Source organism: Thermobia domestica, chromosome 4 (genome assembly GCF_964235325.1).
Source record: "Thermobia domestica chromosome 4, izTheDome1.hap1.1, whole genome shotgun sequence".
In the NCBI taxonomy this organism is placed as follows: domain Eukaryota; kingdom Metazoa; phylum Arthropoda; class Insecta; order Zygentoma; family Lepismatidae; genus Thermobia; species Thermobia domestica.
Window position 1 is genome coordinate 235,537,538 of NC_137457.1, and position 23,192 is coordinate 235,560,729.

The 23,192-nt window shown below is 35.9% G+C and overlaps 2 protein-coding genes across 2 annotated transcripts in view; one reads left to right on the top strand and one right to left on the bottom strand.

The window, feature by feature from the left end:
- The window catches only part of LOC145683916 (synaptotagmin 1-like), a 246,462-nt gene extending 228,303 nt beyond the window's left edge, over nucleotides 1-18,159 (bottom strand). Inside the window, exon 1 of the mRNA XM_081755592.1 lies at nucleotides 17,890-18,159. The gene's annotated coding sequence lies outside the window, so the exon portion shown is untranslated. The remainder of the gene's footprint in view (nucleotides 1-17,889) is intronic.
- Nucleotides 1-23,192, top strand: part of LOC145683917 (trypsin inhibitor-like) — a 472,745-nt gene that overhangs the window by 198,346 nt on the left and 251,207 nt on the right. The gene's annotated exons all lie outside the window — the stretch shown is intronic.

The window sequence follows — 23,192 nt, forward strand, 5'->3', positions numbered from 1 at the left end:
TGGTGGACAAACACCGTTGTGTGGCTTTTCTCGGGGTTTTCCCGTTTCCTCTACTTTCTTCGTTCCACCATTTCATTCATTTCTCATCATCACCGTCTCCCTTAGCCTCGGTGCATAATCGTGGGACGTTAAACTAGATATTCATTTGATTCCCAAACATATTACTGTTCTTCCAAAACTAAAGAGAAATGTATTATTGAACATCGGTAATTCCGTACACCATAGGTACCGACTACACGGGTACGGCCTAGACTCCGAGGCTCAAGCATCGGTTGGAAATTTTTAATGTGTGCTCATAAAATTGATATCGAAAATAACATTTTCATGACATTGACAAAAACCTAGCGCATCTGACAGCAAGTTTGATTTCATGGACGGATGCTTATACGTTGAATAATTATTCATCAATATAACTTTTAGCCTTCTCAGGCATACGGTATATCGAGGATTGAGCGATATAACATTATACAATAAGCAATCCATGTTCACAAGTGAAAATGATTTTGTACAGTTATTTGAAATAACTTGGAGTTTGATGTCGTTATTTTGTATTTCTAATATACGTCAACAGTATTCATATAAATTGAGTTTACACAAAAGACAGAAAATTGAGTCGTTTTCAGTTTTCACTCAAATTATTTTAAAATATTTAAGATCTTTATTATAATCATTATTATTTTATTTTTTCTCTCTTTTTTTGCCCACCATTGCTAAATATACCATCATCATCATCATCATAGCTATTCTACTATTATTGGCAGATCGCTTGCTGCAACTGAGAAGCTTCGATATACTGTGGTCCCCAGCTAGTCTCTTCGTCTTGACGTAACAATTTTCTGTTTTAATACCTTCCTTCAACTACCGTCTCCTTCATCGTCCCCCTCCCTTTCCTTCCACCATACCCATGTAGTCGGCACGTTCTTCATAATACAGTTCGTCTCTTCTTTTCTCTCCAACTGCTGCTATTACTAACACCTTCTCATTCGTTTTCAGTTTAATCCAGCTAATTCTCTCCTTTTGTCTCCATGCCCATGTTTCGAAATCTTCCTTTTTTTGTCATCGATTTTGCGTAATGTCTATGTTTCTGTCGTATAGAGTACATATTGGAATTGGAGTAAAACCAAATCTAAATATTTGATTGGAAGTTTGTTCAATACAAAGATTAGGTAATCGTAGTTACCTCTACAATGTAAAAATAATTGTGCAATTCATGGTATTTGTAATCTGTGCCGTCTTGATTTTCTTTCATGCGTCTCAGAGGTATCCTCCCAAGTTTGGGAACCAGTGGAGTATTGAATCTGTTAAAACGTATAAAAAAAATACGAAACGTTGTGATTTATCTTATAAGTAGTGAAGCGTTGGCACGCATTGAAATAAAATAAAGGTAATCGCCTATGTTGTACACTATCATCATACTTACACGAAGGTAAACTATATTACATTTAGAAACATACGTTGTATTTCCGTTATGATTGGCGCATTGTAGAATTTATTATCCCTTATATACAGAGTAAAATTTACCTATGAAAAGCATAGGATTTCTTAAAAGCAAGACTTGCAAGACTCTTGCAAGCAAGACCAAGACCACCTGGTCTTGGTCTTTGTCTTGCATTTGCTCATCACTATCTCCCATTGTCATTATCATTATCGTGTCCAAGCCATAACAGTGGACGTAAAAGTGAAGGATTTCATTTCAGTTTTTCATCATCATGAGGCAATTAGAGAACTATATAAATGAAGAAGTAGCGAACTCAGATCCAGAAAGTCACAAATAATGAGATCTGAGAGCTGATGAGTTGACCGCTCATCGCTCAAGTTGAACATGCTTCATCTGACTAGCTCTAGCCCTTCTTGACTTATGGCGCAGGGAATATAGTACTTCTTTCTACCTAATTTCAAACTCGTAAGATTAAAGAAAACTGAAAAAATGGTACTTGCTTCTTATTTACCTCCCTTTATCTCCCTTGTAATTTGGCCTACCTGTGTGTACTGAAATAAAATACTTACGTGATGTAACAAGAGCACATGAAAGTCTGTCCGGCAACGCAGCGAACAGTTCACTTCTGACGCATGGTCAGAGCATTCTCTTATAAATATTAAATTACGTATTAAGTTAATGTGTTTTTAAAAACTTTTCAAATATTATTTCAGTGTTATTTCCATATGCGTAAATTAAGTTTGTAACCATCTACATGGTTTTGTGTTTGATTTCATGTCTAATAGTTTTAAGGAGTCAAGTCAAAAAGATTTAAAGTACTAATCCTTCAGTTCAGCATATCCTTTTCATTTCCTTTGAAAAACCACATATGATAGAAATTTCAAGTAAAACTAACACTTCCTGCAATTCTGCCATGTGGCTGATGTCACTTGTAAACAATAAAATTTATTCATAATTTTGTCACATGCAAAAATAAATCATACACAAACATTTAAAGGTCCTGTCTGTAAGGCGTGGTGGGGTAGACGAACATTAAAAAGTAGTAAGCTAGACCACAGGAATAGACTAACTTAAAATGTTGCCACATTTTTCATAAGCATTAAGTAGGATTGCAGACTCCTTATACAGAGGTTATTCAGCCTACGTTTAGCCGATTTCGTTCCTTCCCCCTCCCGGGCTGAATGGACTCACCCGACGTGGCTCGTGGCGTCCTGCAGTGTTGTGCAATGGCTTCCAGGGAAGGGAGTTGTTTTTCTGCGCGGACGACAATAACGCACAAAACAGGACCATTGTTGTGAGTGTTGTGTTAAATGTGTTTCCAACTGTGTGGGTTTCCGCTCTGTGACCAAAGGCCGCCTAAACTAAGTCGGTTTTGGGAAGGCTATGTTGCGGCTCTTTATGACGCCCACTTTAGTGTTTCTGTCATTAGAAAACAGTGCAAGAAGAATGGTTGCAACATTAGTTTTTTGTGGAATAAAAAATGTTATTAAAAAGTAGAAGGGCAATGAAGCTCCACCATTTGGATCACCAACGAAGTTGCCTAGGGAGCAGGAATGCACCAAGGCCACCTCCACCATGCAGAGGAAACTTCGCAAAATGGCAATGCAAGAAAATCCGCCAACACAAAGGTGTATGGCTAATCATCTTGACGTATCTTTGGAGACTGTGAGCCGGACGTTACACCATCAACTCAAGCTGGAAAAAGTCATGAATGTTCCCGACCATCTTCTCACGGATGCTCACCAAAAGGAACGAAAGTGTAACGCCCGGAAGCTGTACGAACGGCATCTGGCAAAACAAAGGTAGATGTACGTCGTAACGCTCGATAAAGCAAGGATTTACCTTTCCGACTGTGGCAAACCAAGAACCATCATGTACCGAGAGAAAGGCGCCAAGAACTTCAGAAGGTGGGTCCGTGTCTGTAAGGAATCCTTTCCAAAAGCGTTCATGGTCGTTACTGGCTACAGTTATCGAGGTAAACTGAAGATTAGTGGGGCGGCGAAGAACTGCAAAATAAATTCGCAATATTTCCAGGAGCAGATCATGCGGCCGATCCTCGAGCATGAGATTCCGACAATGTACGGAAATGACGCCAATCTGGTGCGCATTCCCATGGACAAAGCCTCATCACATCATACCTCACGATCATCCCTCGCATTCTACATGGAGATGGAGGAGGCAAGTGGTATACAGGTGATACCTTTCAAGAGATACGTGTTAAATCTCCAGATTCAAGTCCTATGGACTATTGCGGATTTGGATTGCTGAAGCGGGCTTTGGGAAAACGGCATGTGACAACTGTGGAAGGACTTTGGAAAGTTGTGCAAAGGGAATGGGACAAGATTTCCCCCCAGTTCTTAAGAGTAGCCTATTACAGTGGAAATTACGCTGTCGGGCTATTGTTAGGAACCAAAGGAAACACATCAAGCACTTACGCACCTGGCGTCATGGATTCTTCTAAATTTTTAGGTAAGTCGAAATTGGCCAAATGTAGACCGAAGAACTTCTGTAAAATAATTAAAAGTTTTGTTTCGTCGTTCCATATTCGTATTTCTAACAGGCAAAACCGGATTTAAAAAAAAGAAAGGACGCCGGTTTCCAGAAAAACCGAAATCCGATAAACTAACATTTCGGTTTTCTCTAAAACCGGTTCGGTTTTCCAAAAACGGTTCGGTTTTCTCCAAAACCGGTTGGGTTTTCTCAAAAAACGGTTCGGTTTCCACCTAAACTAAGAACCCAAAACTGGAAAACACATAAAACTATTTCTGTGGAAACGGAATCGGTTTCCGGAGAACAACAAAACACTGTTCTGGTCAGAAATACAACCAGTTTTGGAAAAACTGAAACCGGTTTTGAAAAAAACCGAAACTGAATTCGGTGGAAAAACCGAACCGATTTGGACGAGAGCCGGTTTCGCCAGAAACCAGTTTTTGAAAAATTTTCGAAAACCGGTTTCGGTTTTTCTAAAACCCGGAAACCGAAAAACTGTTTTTTGTGCCCACCACTAATTCGTACTGTATACAAGAATTGATTGCTTTTTTAAAAAATATTTTTCTTTGTATTTATTGAAAAAGCACACTGACTACATTGCGCAGTCGTCTCTGGAAAATCTTGGTGAAGCACTTCTGTCAGTGCAGCGTATGAGCTGTGCGATAGTGTTTTTCTTTTCTCGCTAGGCCCAAAATCCCGCAAAAACTGAGCCTCTTTTCGTAGGAGTACATTTTATAATTTTCCAAGTGTTTGTGTTTACTCGTTAAACCAAAAATAACACCAAAACTGGATCACTTTTGGGAGGGTTATGCTGTTGTCCTTTACGACACAAAGTTTAGGTTTGAATGATCAGGGAGCAGTAAGACATTAACTTCACCTTAAACAAGTATGTCTTCAGCAAGTATAAAGATTTTGTGTTCCAGCATTCTGTTTTGCAAGAAGAAAAGGAAAACACGGCCGTGCACACAAGCCATCACCAGCACGCAGGAAATATTTCGCAAAATAGCCATGAAAGGGACTGACCCAAAGGCAAATGGCAAATGTGTATCTGGGAACTGTCAATTATACCTTGTGCGAATAACTAAATCCTGAAGAGATGTTGAAGACTACTGGATATCAGCGAGCCAATGCCTCCACGGGAACGCAAGTGTAACATTCGAAAGATGTGCAGATGCCATTTTGAAAATCAAATGTGACGATACGTCGTTACATTCGATTCTGCATGGATGTACTTTACCTTTCCGACTATGGCAAACCAAGATCCATCACGTATAGAAATAAAGGCGCGAATCGCATCGCAAAGTAATTCAGTGCATGAAAAGAGGCTGTCCCAAAAGGGTTTATGATGGTCAAGTCAAACTGGAGATTCGCCGGTAAAGAAGAATTGCAAAATTGATTCACAGTACTACCAGGAGGGGGTTCTGAAAACAATCTACCAGTAGAAGCTGCCAGAAATATACACTAAGAAGCTACACATGGTCCACATCCATCAAGACAAAACTTCAAGATCGTATCTCTCATTCTACTAGGATATAAAGAAGCTAACGAAATACTAGCCATACTTTTCAACGAGACATCTGTGAAGTCTCCAGTTGTAAGTTTTCATAGTTTTTATAAACCCACCAATTTGAATAGGACAACTATCTGATAGAGTAGTAAGAAAAACTATTCGAATAAGAACAGACACGGAGTACAAATGATATGACGATATAATAAATATTTCAGACATCTGAACACCTTATACAATAGACATTGCTTTCTGAATATAAAATAAGCTATTTAGAATTATTTTCAGGTGCGTAATTAATCTTTGTAAAATGAGAAAATAATACACTAAGCGGAATATATTAATGTGCTGTTTATATGAAATATATTAATCTACAAGCTAATTAAATAAAATATACTGTATACTTCTACTAAGAATAAGTCAAAAAAATCGTTAAAGGAGCGTTAATTAACGTATGTTTTAACTGTCACGAAGAGAGAAGGAGCGAGGGAGGCTACAGTTGATTTACAGTATCAAAATAGCAAAATCGTACGTGAAGACAAAAAGATTAGCTCAATATCGTGGTGCATGGAAGTTTTTACAGTTGCTGCAAGTGACCTGCAAATGCACGTTGCTAATAATAACAAGAATATCTATGATGATGAATAGACCTATTCTAATACTGTGCCATTTTGTCTTATTGAAAACTTTCGGGATTAGATGATTATACTATCTTGGTATACTGTTGAAATCTGATTTCCAGAAGTGTTCCACAAATTGAAGCTTAATGTGCAAATTACGTGGAGGATGAGAGGTAATCTCCGTTTATCAATATCATAATAAAATGATTGCTCCAGGGATGCAAATAAGTAACACAATTTTATTAGCCCAAGAAGAAAGCTACTAGTCCACATCCCACAATAGAAATCATTTACTTACCTTAGGTATTTTAATAGTGATATTAAAAACTCGCCCGCACCGATGAACCACTCGCCCCGGACGAGTGGGCGAGTGGTTATTTCCATCCCTGTATTATACCGTTCCCCCAAAGAGTTCTACAAATTAACAATATTTCTACTCCTGAACATCTGGTTAAGAAAATGAATTTTGCCGTTTAAATAATCGCAAGTAACATTTAAATATATTAAGTTACTTATTCGTAATGTAATTATAATATTACAATTAGCGAGAATGACAAACATTGACTCATCTTAATTAATAATTATACCACATCGCAAACACAATTTTAATAACAAATTGTACACATCTAAATATTTGATCACGTGGAAAAAGTGTCCAATTGAACATTGTGAAATGTAAATAAATAGCATATTTTTCTTTCACGTTCGGCCCTAGCCACCTGTTTTAAGTTGGTCACAAGGAATCAGGTGAGGTTAGATTTACATAGAAGTTGCACCACCCGAGTGTGACATATTATCATGGGGGTCAAGGTGGACCAAAAGAGCCCCTACGGGCTTCTAACCCCCTTCGCTCGCTGACGCTCGGTTAGCTATGTTTCTTAATGTACGTAAATCACTTTTTTATCAATAAAGTTGTGTGTACAAAATTTATGCATTATATATAACGTACAAGCGAAAAAGAGTATCATATTCATCTTATTTTAATGAAAAAAGTGTTATGAAAATTTAAAATATAAAAGAGAACTTTTCTTGGGCCGAGTTTAAACCCACGTCAAAAGCGATTTTCATTACTAGCGCGCCCGCTAGCACGCTTGACTGCAGGTTCGGACAGCATCTGGCGTTTGCTTTCTGCTATAGGTACGCTACGTGGCAAGAAACAGATAACTCCAACCAATCACAACCGTGTATTTAATTCCAATGCCTAGGATCGAGCGTGATTAAAACATACGCAAATAAATATCACAATTTAACCTTTCATTTGTTTACATTTCAAGGAATACAGAGTGAAGTAGAAATGAATTTGACAATACAAATCATTTTGAATTCTGCAACAAATGTAAATAATTTTGGTTACGATGCGATATAGCTATAAACGTGGGGAGGAAGGAGAGGAATAAGCTTCAGTAATTCTTTCAAGAGATGTAAAAATCAAACTTTGTGTATTTATGTTTTCTGAATCTTTCCTAACGCTTCCTTTATGTGAATATATTTTATACTGGATCTAGAACTGTAAATGGAAAATGTAAGGGATATTAAAGAGTGTATGTGGAAATAACTTAGACGTAAGAAAAATACAAACTAAAATTTGAGTTAATAACTTCCACCAATTTTTCTACACTATGAAGTTCTCTGCTCCCCATTGCTACATTTGTTATGAATGAGATTTTTTTTCTTACATTGACTTAAACCTAAGCTCTTTTATTTTAGTCAAGATGTTTTTCATTTTACTCACTTTATTCGGGAGTAGCAAAATTTCGTAATTTGAGCAAGTTATTACATTTTCGCTGTAGTATTTACATTCTCTGCAGTTTAAGCGAGACCAGGAAACTTTTTTATTTTCACCTCATCCTTCCTGAACTTCCACTTTAGTATACTTTCTACTACTGTACGTTACAACATATTATGTATATATTATTATAAGCAAAATTATGTATATGCTTGTAGATAGTTTAAGAAAGTATTAAATGAAGTTTAATATTAGCAAGGAAATAGAAAACCGAGACCTACATTGGTACAATGTATACAAATAACTAATGAAAAGTTAAGATTTGGCGCTTATTTGGTGAAGGTTCATATTGGCAGAATTTGCTGGACATGATTCCGAGTTTGGGACCCCAAAAGTCATGCGGTAAACTTGAAAACATCCTTTTAGCAACTCCATGCCAAATTCTATGATTTATTGGAGCACCAAAATTTGTAGCCCTAGTAATGATTTAAGAAGGTTTCATCCAAAAATACTCGAAATAAGCAGGAGCTAAAACTAGTACTGCAAAAATACTGTTTTGTAGATTGAGTCCGATCCGAGAAATATCCGAAAGGATTTCTTTGCTACGGGGAAAATTTTCCCCTCGTGCACCTCCTGTATCATCAATGCTTAGAATTATTCCTTTACACGATATCGTTTGAATAAATTAGTAATTCGTAGGTCATTAGATTGCATGGTTACATTTTTACTTGAAAGAATTTAAAATTGAAATCATTATTTCTTAACAAACACCAAACCAATTTAAAAATACCGTTACATTTTTTTTATTCTAGTGACAAGTTACTTTAGTAAAATCAACACACAGAGGTGGCTCTTGAAGGAAGTTACATAGGGAAAAATTAGAGTTATATCACTCAAACTAGCCTTCGACTAACTGGGTACTTCGACCCCAGACTCCAACATTTGTTTGGCCCAAAGTCTTGCTCTTATCATTTCCTAACATATCTCTAATCTAAAGGGATTTCGATGTATAGTCTTCTTATTTTAACAATTGCAACTCCCACCTTTCCCCCATGTTTTACATCCTTGTAGGGGAAATATCAATAAACACTGAAACATGTCTTTAATTATTTTAAATGGACATTGTAAATACTAAATTTCACGTCTCTTACCTCCAGGAATTTCGAGTTATGACCATCTGATTTTAATAATTGCAACTCCCACTCTTTTTCTACAGTCTTTTTTCTCCCTTTTCAGGGAAAAAATCGAAAAACGCCTAAACACATCTTTAATTATTTTAAGTGTAAAATCTAAATATCAAAGGGTATAGCCGGATAAGGGGGGTGAAAAGTGCCCTAACATGGATTGCTGTGATATTTATACCAAGGCACCTAATATCCAAAGGTAACTTTGGTCAGAAAATGAACTTCAAATTCCTTCGAATTCCGAAATTATACTTGAAAGTTCGAAAATCAAAAAGTGTTCGTAACTTGGAAACGACTTAAGTTGCAAGAATGAAACAAAATATGAATATACTTTGCTTGAAGGACCTTACCAAAATTAAAAAAAAAAAAAAAAATGTATTTCGCTCTTCAAATTTCTAGCGAAAAGCGCATCGAAAATATTCGAATTTAAATATTTTTGCTTCCTATTTAGATGACCAACTTGTATTTTCCACCATAGAAGCAGCATCAACCCACCTACTTGCGTCTCTAGCGGGGAGACATGGAGAACGCGTTCCCCGCAATATTTTTAATACGAGAGAAAATGGATCAATGTTGAAAATGTTCAGATCTATACGGAAGAGGTAAAAACATAGGTAGAACAAATGTTTGTTGTCTATATTTAAGCATGAGATCGGTGTGATTAAAATATTCGCCTGACATGTGGCAGTTTCAAAGAAAGATTTTTTTTTTTAAAAAAAAAGCTACACTTCTTTTAGTCAAAGTAGTCTCGGCGGCAAGCACTCACTTTTCTCATTGCTTAACAAACCAACAATTGGATTCCATCACGTAGAAAGACTAGAAAAAGGAAGGAAAGAATGAATAGAAAGTTACTCTGAGAATTAAGAAGGCAAATCTACAAAGACAGGGAAATATACAATAGAAGAAAGGTAACAAAAGGAATTTTTAAAAAAACATATAGTATACAGAAATTTGAATACTATATATCAGGGTAAATTTCAGAGGAATTCTGTAGAATAGTAGGAAGGGAGATCTACTGTGACAATATGGAAAGTAAATGGAGATGAAAATGAGTTTTTAATGAGCGAATTGCAGCTTGAGGAAGTTGGAAAGAACAAATTGAGGAGCCAGATGACAGCAAGAGAAACTATACATTTTAGAAATTACAACGGAAAACGAAGTAAACGAGGATGGTAATTGAAAAGTTCAAATACGTATAGCGAAATGAAGAACGAAAAGGTAGATAATATATCTTTTGAGTTTATTAAGAATACAGAAGAAGAAGACAACATTCAAAATTTACAATCAAATCAAGAGTGTCATCCTAAGACTTCTTTCAGAGAGCTAAGATTTTGCTAGCTAAAAAAAAAAAAAAAATATCGAAATATATGAGGACTATAAAACTGCACTTCTGCAAATGCATTTAAGAACATTAAGTAGAAATTAATGGGTTTGGCCCAAAGTTGTACACAAGAAAAAAGTGATTGTACGTAATACTGTTCCCGACATAGCATCCATGGAAATCTTGAACATGTTAAAAAGTATGTTCAGGAACGTATAGTATGGGGAATATATTGATTGTAGGAGATTAAAGGAGTAATAAAATTACTTTAAGATGAAATGGTTGTTATTACAGAATCGAAAATTAACATGATATCAAAGAACATAAGGAAAGGCTCTGAAAATAATGAGACGGTAGTAAGTATGAAAAAGATTAAATCAATGGTGTTTAGATTATTCAGGCTATAATAGATGTTTGAGCAAAGCAGTAGAATAGGTGTCTGTTTTCAATATCTAGGTAGTATTATTAAGGAAGATATGAAATGTGAACTTCAAATAGAAGCAACGGGAAAAAAATAGTGAAAGATCTTTAAGATGATTGTGATGATTATGATGAGAAGCATATCATGAGAGTTACTGAATGAAGAGATATAGAAAGGACTGAGATGAAAAATATTCCATAGTACGAGAAGAAGCAGAAGAAACGTGGTATTCCAACAGGACAAAAAAAAAATACTCAAGTTCTCGAAATTTGTACTTTGAAATGAACGTAAAGCTTGGAACAAAGAATTAATGAGAGGCATTGGAAATAATGGGTGTAAAAATTTAATTGGAAGCAATTACAAAATATTACGACATTGTTGGAGAATAAATTATATTCCGAATGACGTGTAGAAGATATGATGGAAGGAAATCGAAGAAGGTAGATATATCTTAAATTAATATATAGTATTCAAAGTATAATTCCTATGTCAAAGTGAAAAAAATATCTAAGAAGCATATTACATATAAGTTTAAATTTTTAAAAGTAGCCTACCAGTGATGAAAGATAATTATGATGAATTTTGTTGTTAAAAGTAGAAAGAAGGGATCCCGTCAGGGAAGTGGGTTCCAATTTACTCATAATTTTGACTTCACTTTGGTTGGGGGTCTACTAACATTCTAGTCATTCTCGTCCCCCCAATTTTAACATGCCAGAGACGCCCATGAACCCACCTATAATATATTTTAACCATGGTTTGATACTCGAAGTAGAACTTGGTATAAAATGAGGTAAACCAAAGTCTGACTTACCTGGAAGATATGCAATCCACGTTACGCCATTAACTGTTTTGGCCGGAATGAATACTGTCAGAAGTCAAAGATAGTTGAGTTTGAGTTTGTGACTCATCATGAATTGTTCTAAGTGGGAATATCATTCTCATAATCGTACCTCTTCCAGAAACAGTGGGCTACCTTGGTAAGATAGGATGGTAATATTTTAAATAGTGATTTACAGAAAACAACGTTTTTGATTATCCTAATCCTAATCCTAAGTATATATAAAACTACATGAACTGACATAAATTAAAGGGGTACTTCTGGCTGACGTAGAAAGTTGAAATTTGGCATGATTGTAGCTTTCTGGGACTAACCGACAGGAAAATTGCCAAAAGTGAATATTTTTAATTTTTAGGGTGTCTAAAAGGGGGAAAAAAGAATTTCACCATCTTATTTAAATGGGTCGTTTTTGAACCTATAATCTCATGTTTTAGGTATATTTAATTGGAATAAAAACTTGAAATTCGGTATGCTTATACGTTTTCGTTAGCATTTCCTAAGTAAATCAGTAAAAATAAAAATTTCCAACTTTAGAGTAGTTTTATAGGGAACTGAAAAATCTTTCCCATGTTATTTATATGGGACACCTTTTACTCCCCAAAATTATTGGGCACTTCCTGTAGGGCTACAATGATTAAATTTGACATGATTGTAGCTTTCCGGGACTAATCCACAGGAAAATCGCCAAAAGTGAATATATTTTTTTTTTAATTTTTAGGGGATCTAAAGAGGAGATGAAGAAAATTCCATGTTATTTAAATGGGCTTTTTTTAACACATAATTTCATATGTTAGGTACTTGGAATTGGAACACGAACTTGAAATTCGGTATGCTTGTACGTTTTTTGTTAGTGTTACCTAAGTAAATCACCAAAAATAAAAAAAAAAAATCCAACTTTAGAGTGGTTTTATGGGGAACTGAAAAATCTTCCTATGTTATTTATATGGGACGTGTTCTGCACCCCAAAATGTTTAGGCATTTCGGCAGAATTAGAATTATGAAATTTGGTATGATTGTAGCCTTTCGGGACTAATCGACAGGAAAATTGCCAAAATTGAATATTCTTAATTTTTAAGGGGTCTAAAGGGCGATGAAGAAATTCCCATGTTATTTAAATGGGCGTTTTCTTAGGATACAAAATCTTATCTTTTAGATAGTTGAAATAGGAAAAAAAACTAAAATTCGGTAGAATTGTGGGTTTAAGAGGTGCGAGACCGTAGGCCGAGCAAAGGCGGGGGTGTGGGGGCGAAGCTCCCAGGTGGGCAAATTCGAGAAATATGAAGGGCAAGTGCACGAAATTCATTGTTGATGCAAAGACCGATACATAAGAGATGCAAAGCCGTAGGCCGAGCAAAGCCGTAGGGGGGAAGGCTGCGGGTAGAACCCCCAGCTAGCCAAAGTCTAGTCCATACATAATGTACAAAATATTATAATGCACAAGATGATGATAATACAAAAATATCCAAAATATTTTTGCAATGTTGTATTAGAAAACATTACAAGGAAAAGGAAGGACACGGTATGTGAAACCTTCAATCTTCGTCACAATGTGCGTTTATTACTGGAGTGGCAAGACCGGCAACACACAATTTGTTGAAAATCTCTGTACGCTGAACGATCTTAGCAAAGTATCGAGCACGTGAAAGGTAATAAATGTTTCCGAGGACACATGAATATTAAACTGTTTAATTCTTATGTGCACAAACGTGGACCTATTGATTAAGGTGGAATCCGAACCACATGAGCTCCTGCCTGGAATCGCACCTGGGTCTCGTGCGTACTTTAACCGCTTAGCCACGAAGCAAGCTCTCGTTCATCATTTCAGCCGAGTAGGACAGTGCCTGAAACAACTGAGTACCTGAGATAGGAACCTGTAAAAAGAACTTTTAGGTATATTTCTGTCAACTCTGGGAAGTTCAGGATGTCCGCAGATGCTACTTTTGCGAAAAAGCGTCAACAGCCGTCCCAACCATGCTCTTCTATTTCTAAGCTTAATGTGTTCTCTGCGATGCGCTGTCGTTCCATTTATTGAACTTCCTTGTCGAGGCCATCGTCAGAATTAAGACGATTATCAAAAAGTATTATGTAAAAAAGAAAATATCCGGCAAATTCAACTTGAGGAAGCAGCTTGTTGTCTAGTTAGTAACGTAGAAGACAATACTTGTCCAAGAATACCATGAACGGCCTTAACAACCCAGTGAAGTTTGGTAACTTAGCGGGAAAATTTTGCCTCAGTCGTTGTCAATTGCTTGCGCATACCTTTCAGTATAAGTATTAGAACTATAAGTCCTCTTTCTTCCAAGTATTCAGTTGTATCCCGAAAGCCACGATTCACACAATGAATATCAACTTGTGCCATGGGAATCGCTAGCCTGTTGGGATCTTGAAAAACAGAATTGACTATTCCTGCGTCATTTGTGATTGCAGTATATGGCACCAGCATATCTACAATATAACCAGTCGTAGTATAAAGAGTAAATGACTTACATAGAGGCAACCTTCTTCTTGTACAGGGCACGATTTTCATTCATACTCATTATTCGATCTCTAGCTGTGTGGAATATATCATCCATCAAAGATTAGTACCAAATGGTAAACAGTATTGTGAGGTTTCGTTGCCACAATAGCTTTTGCAATTGTTATGAGCTTTTCTCACGAACAGAGCGTGACTCCGAATTTAGGGTAAAATGATTATTTTCGAAGGACGTCATGACAGACCAACCCTAGAATTCCAACTACATTCGAATTGCCAGTGCACAGTTTAAACAAACAGTAAAAGTAGTTGAATTATTAGTTGACAGTTGAATAATCAGCGGCACTAGCGCTCTCATGCGGTTTGTGACAGAGGTACGATTATGAGTTATAGTGTCATGTAGAGCCATTCATGACAAATCAGAAATTCAAACTCAACCATATTTGACTTCTGACAGTATTCACGCCTGCCAAAACATTTGTGGCGTTACACGGATTGCATATCTTCCAGGCGTATCCAATTTTGGTTTTCCTCATTTTACACTTAGTTGCACCGCAGATATCAAACCATGGTCAAAATATACTATAGGTAGGTTGGTGATGCTCCTATGGTGGAAAGTAGAAAGTGATCACTCAAACATAAAGCAAAAATATTTAAATGCGAATATTTCCGACGCGCTTTTTGCTAGAAATTAAGGGCGAAATACATTTTTTCTTGTTTTCGGTAAGGCTCTTCAAACAAAGTATGTTCAAATTTTGTTTCATCCTCGTAACTTAATTCGTTTCCGAGATATAAACACTTTTTCATTTTCAAATTTTCAACAATAGCTTCGAAATTCGGAGCACTTTGAAGTTGATTTTCTGACCAAAGTTGTCTTTGGATATAAGGTATGTTTGGTATATCACAGTAATCCGTGTAACGGCACTTTTCACCGCCTTATCAGGCTATCCTTTTCATGTGTCTAACATGGACATCTTGTTATAATAATTATAATTCCCACCACTTTCCTCTTCACCCCCTTTTTCTCTCGTCTAGATCAAATATTAAAAAAACGCTTAAACACGTATCGAACTATTTTAAATGAAAAGTCCATATACCGAATTTCATGTATCTAATCTCCAGAGATTCCGAGACATGTGCATTTTAAGATAATAATTGCCATCCCTCTTTAACCTCTTTCCCTTTCTAAAAATCTTCCCTTAATTGGACCTTACATCACAAATCCTGTGCCCTGTCCTAACTTTAAGTTTCTGGCTTAAGCTGTCTGTCCTGTACGTTGATCAACCTGTTAAGACTTCTTTCATACAGTATATAGAGATTAGGGAAGGAAAGTAATCTAATGTTCTCATTCTTGTATACGATATTTTGAACACTAAGTAACTTTTCTTGTTTTTGTTTGAAGCGATAAAATTTTAATCTTTCCCTCACGACCCACGCATGGATATTATTATTATTATTATTATTATTATTATTATTATTATTATTATTATTATTATTATTATTATTATTATTATTATTATTATTATTATTATTATTAGTTTTATGAAGGTATAGCATAAGGTTAAGGAAGGTTCAGGTATTTTTTCATGTTCTTCAATATATAGGAAATTATAGTCTTAATTAACGATTTTCACATAAAGTGCAACTCCCCTTTCTTCAAGTACATTTTGTAGATGCCGTAGAAACGATGGAATAAGCGAACTATTTGAATACAAACTGTTAAATTTCAAAAGGGACGTGACTTTAACAAAAAACTGAATTTAAATAAAAAGTAAAAATTCCCGTTTAGAAACAACAATACAGGGTGGCGAAAAGTAAGTATACACCCCTGCATTGATCATACATTCTAGTGTATGGGTTTATTTGCTTCGGCTGTTCCAAGCTTAAGACGTAAGTAAAAACACATTAAGAACAAATAATAATAAAGAAACTAAGTCTACCTGATGAACAAAAATAAGAAATGATATAAAATGCAATGAGCTGACCAGTACGGTACTGTATAGCTACATTTGGGCCACCCTGTATATAAAAACGAAGTTCATAATGGAAAATGAAAAATGAAAATTTCATAATATTTTAATAAAATCACTCTAAAAAGTGAAGAAATGTAAGAAATTGTAACTAAACCAAGTTTTGTGTACAACTCTTTTAAACGTCTATTATTTTATCTGTTCCGAAAGAAAAATCACATTTCCTTTCTCAAAACAATTTGTATTTGCACATTTCACACGAATGTTGTTGCACAATTTTTCCTTTATATTTTCTTGATTCCATTTTTTCTCCACGTTTTAATTGTTCCCTTTATTTTCATTGAAGAATGGTAAATGAGCTATCAAAATCTTGAAGAATTTGATAACGTCCATGTTTAAGGCGTCTGATTGTTGCATGACGTGCGGTTTAAGTTTAATGTGGGATCCGAATATACGCACCATACACACATTATAGACAGCATTTATGGAAGCAATTTTATTATGCTTATACGTATGTGAACCCTTTCCGTACACTGTCGTTCTTAGCCAGCCTCTTACAATGAAATTTAGTCATGCTAAAATAGAAGACCCAGAAACCCAGTAACAGAACGGAGTCGGAAATCGATCGCTGCAGCTTGATTCCCCGTCTCTCTCTTCCCCCCTCTCTCCCTCCCTCTCTCTCTAAGGGTTGTTCTCTACAGACATTTGTAACACACACGAACAATATAACCCAACCAAGTATTTTATATTTTTTCAAGCGCTTGCTATAAATTGAATCCTGCGTACTTCTGTTTTGAAAATATTTATTGTAATATTGACGATCAGAAGGTAGATAACTAGTTAAACAAAATTTTCAGTTTACATAATAAAAATAAGTATATCCCTTACGAAGCTGTAGGGCTACGCTTTTTTGAGAACAAAAAATTTAATGGAGTACATCTAATAAGTTTACGGTAATTTTCTACTTTGGTGCTGCAAATACCGGATCGATTTTCTATAAGGAACTATTAAAAAAAGATTAAACTATACTTAAACAATAACATGCACGAAAAACGTTACGCAATTAAAACAAAGTTTTAAATATTGAGTAGAAAATGACAATCACAGTTTGTATGCCCGAAAAACATAATGAGTTACATTAAAAGGAAATTTTGGCAATAAATAGAAGTAAATAATAATAAATCTATTTTTATTAAGTAATTTATTAACTATTTTTTATATTTTTCTCTTTTCACTGCAAGATTGACAACTAAATAGCAGAAAAACGACATTTCTTCTTTATGAAAGATTTTCAATGCCACAAAAATCAATGCTCGAAGTCAATATTTCCCAGGAACAGCATAACTACGTACTGTTTGTATGAGATACTGTTCTGTATTGATAAATGCGAGAGTATATTATCTCAGAATCGAATTAATAACCTACGCAAGTTCGTATTTAAGAGTGTAAGTCAAAAGCTTTTAGTAACAGCATTTTGTAATACCACAACTTTTCCTCCCCCAGAAACAAAATTCTGAACATACCTCTAGATTATGGTTTATTTTTAGAATATAGTTTTGCCAAATATCGAAGAGCCCAAACCCCACCATCAACTTCTCAATAGAGTTCGCATTGTGATTAAAACATTTGTTCCAGACTTCTATCACGTTAACATTGAAAGTATACGTTAACACTAAAACCATAGGCTTTTAGAAGATTGCTGAATGATGTATGTCCTTTTGAAACTTAACTTATTACTTTTTTATTTATTTCTTTGCCATGAAAACCATTTCTGTAAAGAGGGGTTGTTTATGCTCATTCATTGAAAATAGTTCAAATATGGTACCTAATTTTTAAAGAACATGGAAATATGAACAATAGCATTGCGTTACGTACAAGTTGTAACAATACAATTCACTTACCAGAAATTTTACTTCATGCATGCACAATTGAGAAAGTCAATAAATAAGACTCCCCCGACGTGTTGTGCTACCACGAAATTTTCACTCCGATTCAAGCATTAATGATTTATATTTAAAGACTATATAGTGACTATGAATATCATATATTCTGTGGTTAAACACCATACACTTTCTTTCACATGCAACTTCACAAAATTAAACTTTTCATAACTTCACCCGGCAACCTTAAAGAGTTGTTGAAGATAAAACTAGTAGCGCCTCTTCAGGCAGAAGAGTGCGTTACCACAATCCCAAGTCTCTAGCGCAGTACATAGTTGCCAACTGAGCATAGTTTCCTCTTTTCAAAGTACATTTCTTTACTATCAGTAAAGTTGATGCACAAGACCTGTTGTATTGCGTGAAACAGGATTTTTCAAAATTCTCGTTCAATCTATAGAGTAGATCCTAAACATTACCCTGTCGGTTCTTTCTCATATATGTTATCTTCAACATGTTTCGTTATCGATTTAACAACGAAGTAGTTTGTAAGAGTGGACTTTTATACTGAAAAAAATGCAAAAGGTTATTGTCAGATTTCTGAACAGCTATCACACTTTCTCCGCTAAAGGATGGGGCCAGAAATACAATTGAAGGATGTATTATTCTAAAATGAATTAATAGAAGTGCAGCGAAAAGGGAAACTATTTGAAATACTTCCACAAAAGGGACAAAACACAAAGCAAAATAGTAGATACTTTTAGTATTGATTAGTAGGTTTAAAGGTTGGTTGAATTAGAGTTTAATGTACCTTGTAACATTGAGTTCATGTATGGGACCATTGGATCAGCTTAACATTGGATCAGAACCACATTAGCTTTCACTGGTAGTCAAACTCAGATCTCATGCACCAAAGACATACACAAGGTGTCTCAAAAGTCCCCTGGCATAGGGTAACTGGTATTAGCAGAGTTACAACAAAATGTAAGAGACAAAACCGTCTTCAAATATGATGTTTTCAACCTAAAGTGAAGGATTTTTTTTTTTTTTTAATCGGACGATCCGTTTTTGCTGTACACTCTTTATGCGCTCAATGTTATGATAAATGAAAATGCAACGTTGCCATTTACCTGCACCCACAACATAAGTGTATGAAGTTACTGTCTTTTACGCTAACATGTCAATGGCCAGCCCCATTTCAAACAGCACCTTCATTTACTTATGTTGTGGGTCCAGGTAAATGGCAACATTGCATTTTCATTTAACATTGGGTACATAAAGAGTGTATTGTAGTTAAGATAGAACTTGGTAACATTAATATTTGATACAATAAGTATTCAAAGTCATTGCTGGGGTACAGCTGTAGTACTTGCGGAAAGATAATATTTTTAGTTATTGGATACCCAATATAATACCTGGGGCCGCGATGGTTCAGTGGTAGAGCGCTCATCTCTGGTGCTTGGGGTACCTGGTTCGAACCCACCTCGCGCCAAGTGAACTTTGTGGTGAACAAACACCATGTGCTTGGGTTTCCTCGGGACTCTCCCGTTTCCTCGCACTTTCTTCATTCCACCATTTCATTCATTTCTCATCCTCACCATCTTCTTAAGCCTAACCGGCATAATTGTGGGACGTAAAACTCAAAGGGCCTTATGCAAAGTCATTTTGAAGCGTGATTAGTGCCATACTAGGGCTAAAGAGTGCGACTAAGATATGTTTCCTACAGTAGTCAGGCCTTTAGTATGACTCGAATCATACTTCAAAACGACTCTGCATAAGGCCTATGGATTTCATTTCACTTTCAATATAATACCTTGCTTGTTAACTTGGATGACATGTCAATATTTTCTACACAGACTCTAGTGGGGTCGCGGTGGTTAAAGAGGTAGAACGTTCATCTATGGTGCGTGAGGTCCCTGGTTCCATCCGAACTAGTGCCAAGTGGGTTTTGGGTTTTGTGTTTAACAAGAAGCGTGTGTGTGGGTTTTCTGAAGTTCTTCCGTCCTTAAGGTTATCCAGTTTCTTCATTCCACTGTTTCACTTATGCTTATCATTTAGCCTGTAAGGCATAACCGTGGGACATACAACTGAAAAAAACCATAGTACACATTTTTTTAAAAAAATCAAAATACGATGTCCTCCATAAAACAGTCTGGTGACATTGTGATTTGTATTCTCGAATCTAGTGTCTGACTGGACAGGGTGGCGAGGCAGAGATCTCCGCCTGTGCCCACCCTCTTATAGCGCCCTTTTGTCACAATAAAACAGCCCTTTTGTCACAATAAAACAGACTTAGTTGTATTGAACTAAGAAAAGTTAAAATTTCCATTATTTGCATTACCGGCCTGCCTCACGTCACTAACTATGCACTAAAAATTCGCTACACCAGTTGAGGGTTAAAGGTTATAAGCTGTCAAGTCGCCGTGTTCTTTTCGTTGCGGGTGCCAGCACTGTCAGATATCCTAGCTGATATGGAACAACTCGGTCTGATCTAGTATTATCACAAGCCGCATTGTGACTGCTGTATGGTTCATGCTCTCGTTGCGTTATTTGACTGTTGTTATGAACTATAGTGTTAGCGTCGAGACTCAACGCAAGGGCGCCTGCGTGTTCTGAAGCAGAAAAGTAGATGTTAACTAAGGCAAGAATATTATGTGCTATTGTTTATAGTGTGATTTTATTATTAATTGACTTTAGTAGTCGTAGATGTGTAGATAAAAATGGAAATATATTTTGATAAAATTTTCTTCAGAATTTTAATATCTAAATTATGCGTAAATGAAGTTTAACATATCTAAAAACATATTCATATTTCGTCTGGCTGAATTTTCAATAGTTACTCGTATGAAATTATAAGTTTATTTTGGTTAAAAGTTAACAGTCGCTCTTTTAACTAGATCAATGTATCGTCTGCATCAGAGGCGGACTGGGAGTACAAGGGCCCACCTGGAGAATGATGCTTAAGGGGCTTGATGAATAGCGAGTTGGTCTGGAGTCTGGACTGCCCCTTTAGGAATGAACCCTTAACTTTGACTTACATCTCTAAAACCCCGCCCGAAATGTAAAGTTGTGTATCTATGCGTATCTGTAGTCAAGCATTTCTCTTTCTTTATTTTCTACAGCCTGAAAATATTTGCAATGAATCGTACATGTGCCTTCAAAGCAGCGACTGTTCATATTGAAAGAGATCTGAATATGATAAATTCAAAATTCAAAATTATGAGGAATTCAACTTTTATAAACGGTACATACAAATGAGTGAATAAATTAAAATAAACTTATTTTTATTGCATAAAATAATAGTCTATCTTTGTAGATTTGTTTACACCATATATAATTAATAACATTGAATAGCCACTTGAATAATTATGGAAGTGAGAAAAAAGAACGTAACAAAACACAGAAATATTAGAGAAACAGTTTTAAAACATTTCTGATAAAACATGCTGAACTTGATAAGAAATAATTTCTGGTTGACTTCTTAAACACTAATTAAATTAGAACATTTCTACAGTATATTAACTTTACAGCCTAAATTTTTTTCTACTAACGGCAGTCAGGAATCACTTTCTCAAAATCAAGAAAGAAAAATAGAACAAACAGCACGAACTTTTGATGTAAAAAACCACATATTTATTGACAACACATAGATGATAACGCATTTGTTAGTCATGTTTTTGATGCGTTTTGTACTTGTTATAAAATGCGTAAGTAATGAAGTTCATTTATCAAACCAAATTTTACAGCAGCATTTTTCTAAAAACAGAGGAAGATTTCCCAATTTCATCGATAATTTCATCATTAGAGATTTTTTTGTAGAACATCCCTTTCAATGGACATAAGCATAAATGATTCCAGAATATAACTGAATGCTCGCTCACATGATACTTGAGTAACTGAAAGAGTTATCAAATATTTGCATACAGTAAACAGTGTTTGGAAAGCGGAAACATGCATTTTATATCTTAGTAGCAACACAAGTAACACTGTTTACACGGATTATTTTCGTTGCACATCTTATAAGACTGGCCTTCTGAAAAAGAGGCAATGCATTGCTCAGGTTCACTTTCGCCCTCCGAGCACTACACTCAGTAGAACTGTCGCATTCTGCAACATCTACGTCGGGTTGTATATCAGTACAGTCTTTATTATTTGCTTTATAGAGTTTCTCGAGTTTTCAAAACTTTTAGCAAAATTCAACAATTCAAATTTCAAATTTTCAAAATGTAGATGGCAGTGAAAGCAATCAGTGTGATTTTATGATTGTAAAATTTATTTTCTAGAGATTGGAAAGGGTGAGATTATGCTTTATTGCTAAACGCGGTGAAATGAAATGTTAAGAAAATACCAAACGCTCATCGTTAATCGGGTTCCAAGTTACGACACTGATTAATTGTAATATTTGGTCTAGGAATTAATTCGTGCGGTTGGTACGCACACATTGAAGCTGTAGTACAAACACAAAATACATAAATACCTTAAGAAAAATATTGTCCATCGCTAGCCACCACTTTCGCCCATCTGTCAGGCAATGTACGGATTCCGTGGCGAAAGAAGTCCTCATCCTTGGAAGCGATCCAGTCAGAGACCCATGTTTCGATATCTTCTGAAGAAGTAAACCGCTGTCCAATCAAATCGTTGTTCATGCAATCGAACAAGTAGTAGTCCCAAGGAGCAACGTCTGGTGAATAAAGCGGGTGGGGTAAAACTTCCCATCCGACATTTTCTAAATAGGTTTTGACCGGTTTTGCGACATGTGGGCGAGCGTTATCATGTTGAACAATAAGTTTATCATGTCTGTTCTCCCATTCTGGTCGTGTTCTGGCCAGAGCTTGCTTCAAACGCATTAATTGTCGTCGATAATGTTCTCCATTCATAGTTTCACCCAGTTGCAGCAGCTCATAGTACACCACACCTTTCATATCCCACCATATGCACAGCATAACCTTTGCACAGTGAATATCTCGTTTTGGTTGTGATGGACCTGGTTCACCTGGTTTCACCCAGGCCTTTTTTCGTTTAGGGTTCTCGTAATGGATCCACTTCTCATCACCCGTAATAATTCGATGCAGAAACCCCTTTCTGCTCTGTCGTTGAAGCAGCAATTCGCAAATGGTTTTTCGTCTTTCAACGTCTCTGTCTTTCAATTCATGTGGAACCCAATGTGACATCTTTTGAATCATTCCCATGGCTTTCAAGCGTTTGGAGACTGTTGTTTGATCAACGCCTAATGCTGCTGCAAGTTGTTCCTGCGTTTGACACGAATCCTGCTCGAGCAATGCTGTCAATTCTTCGTCTTGAAATTTTTTTGGCTGTCCAGCTCGCTC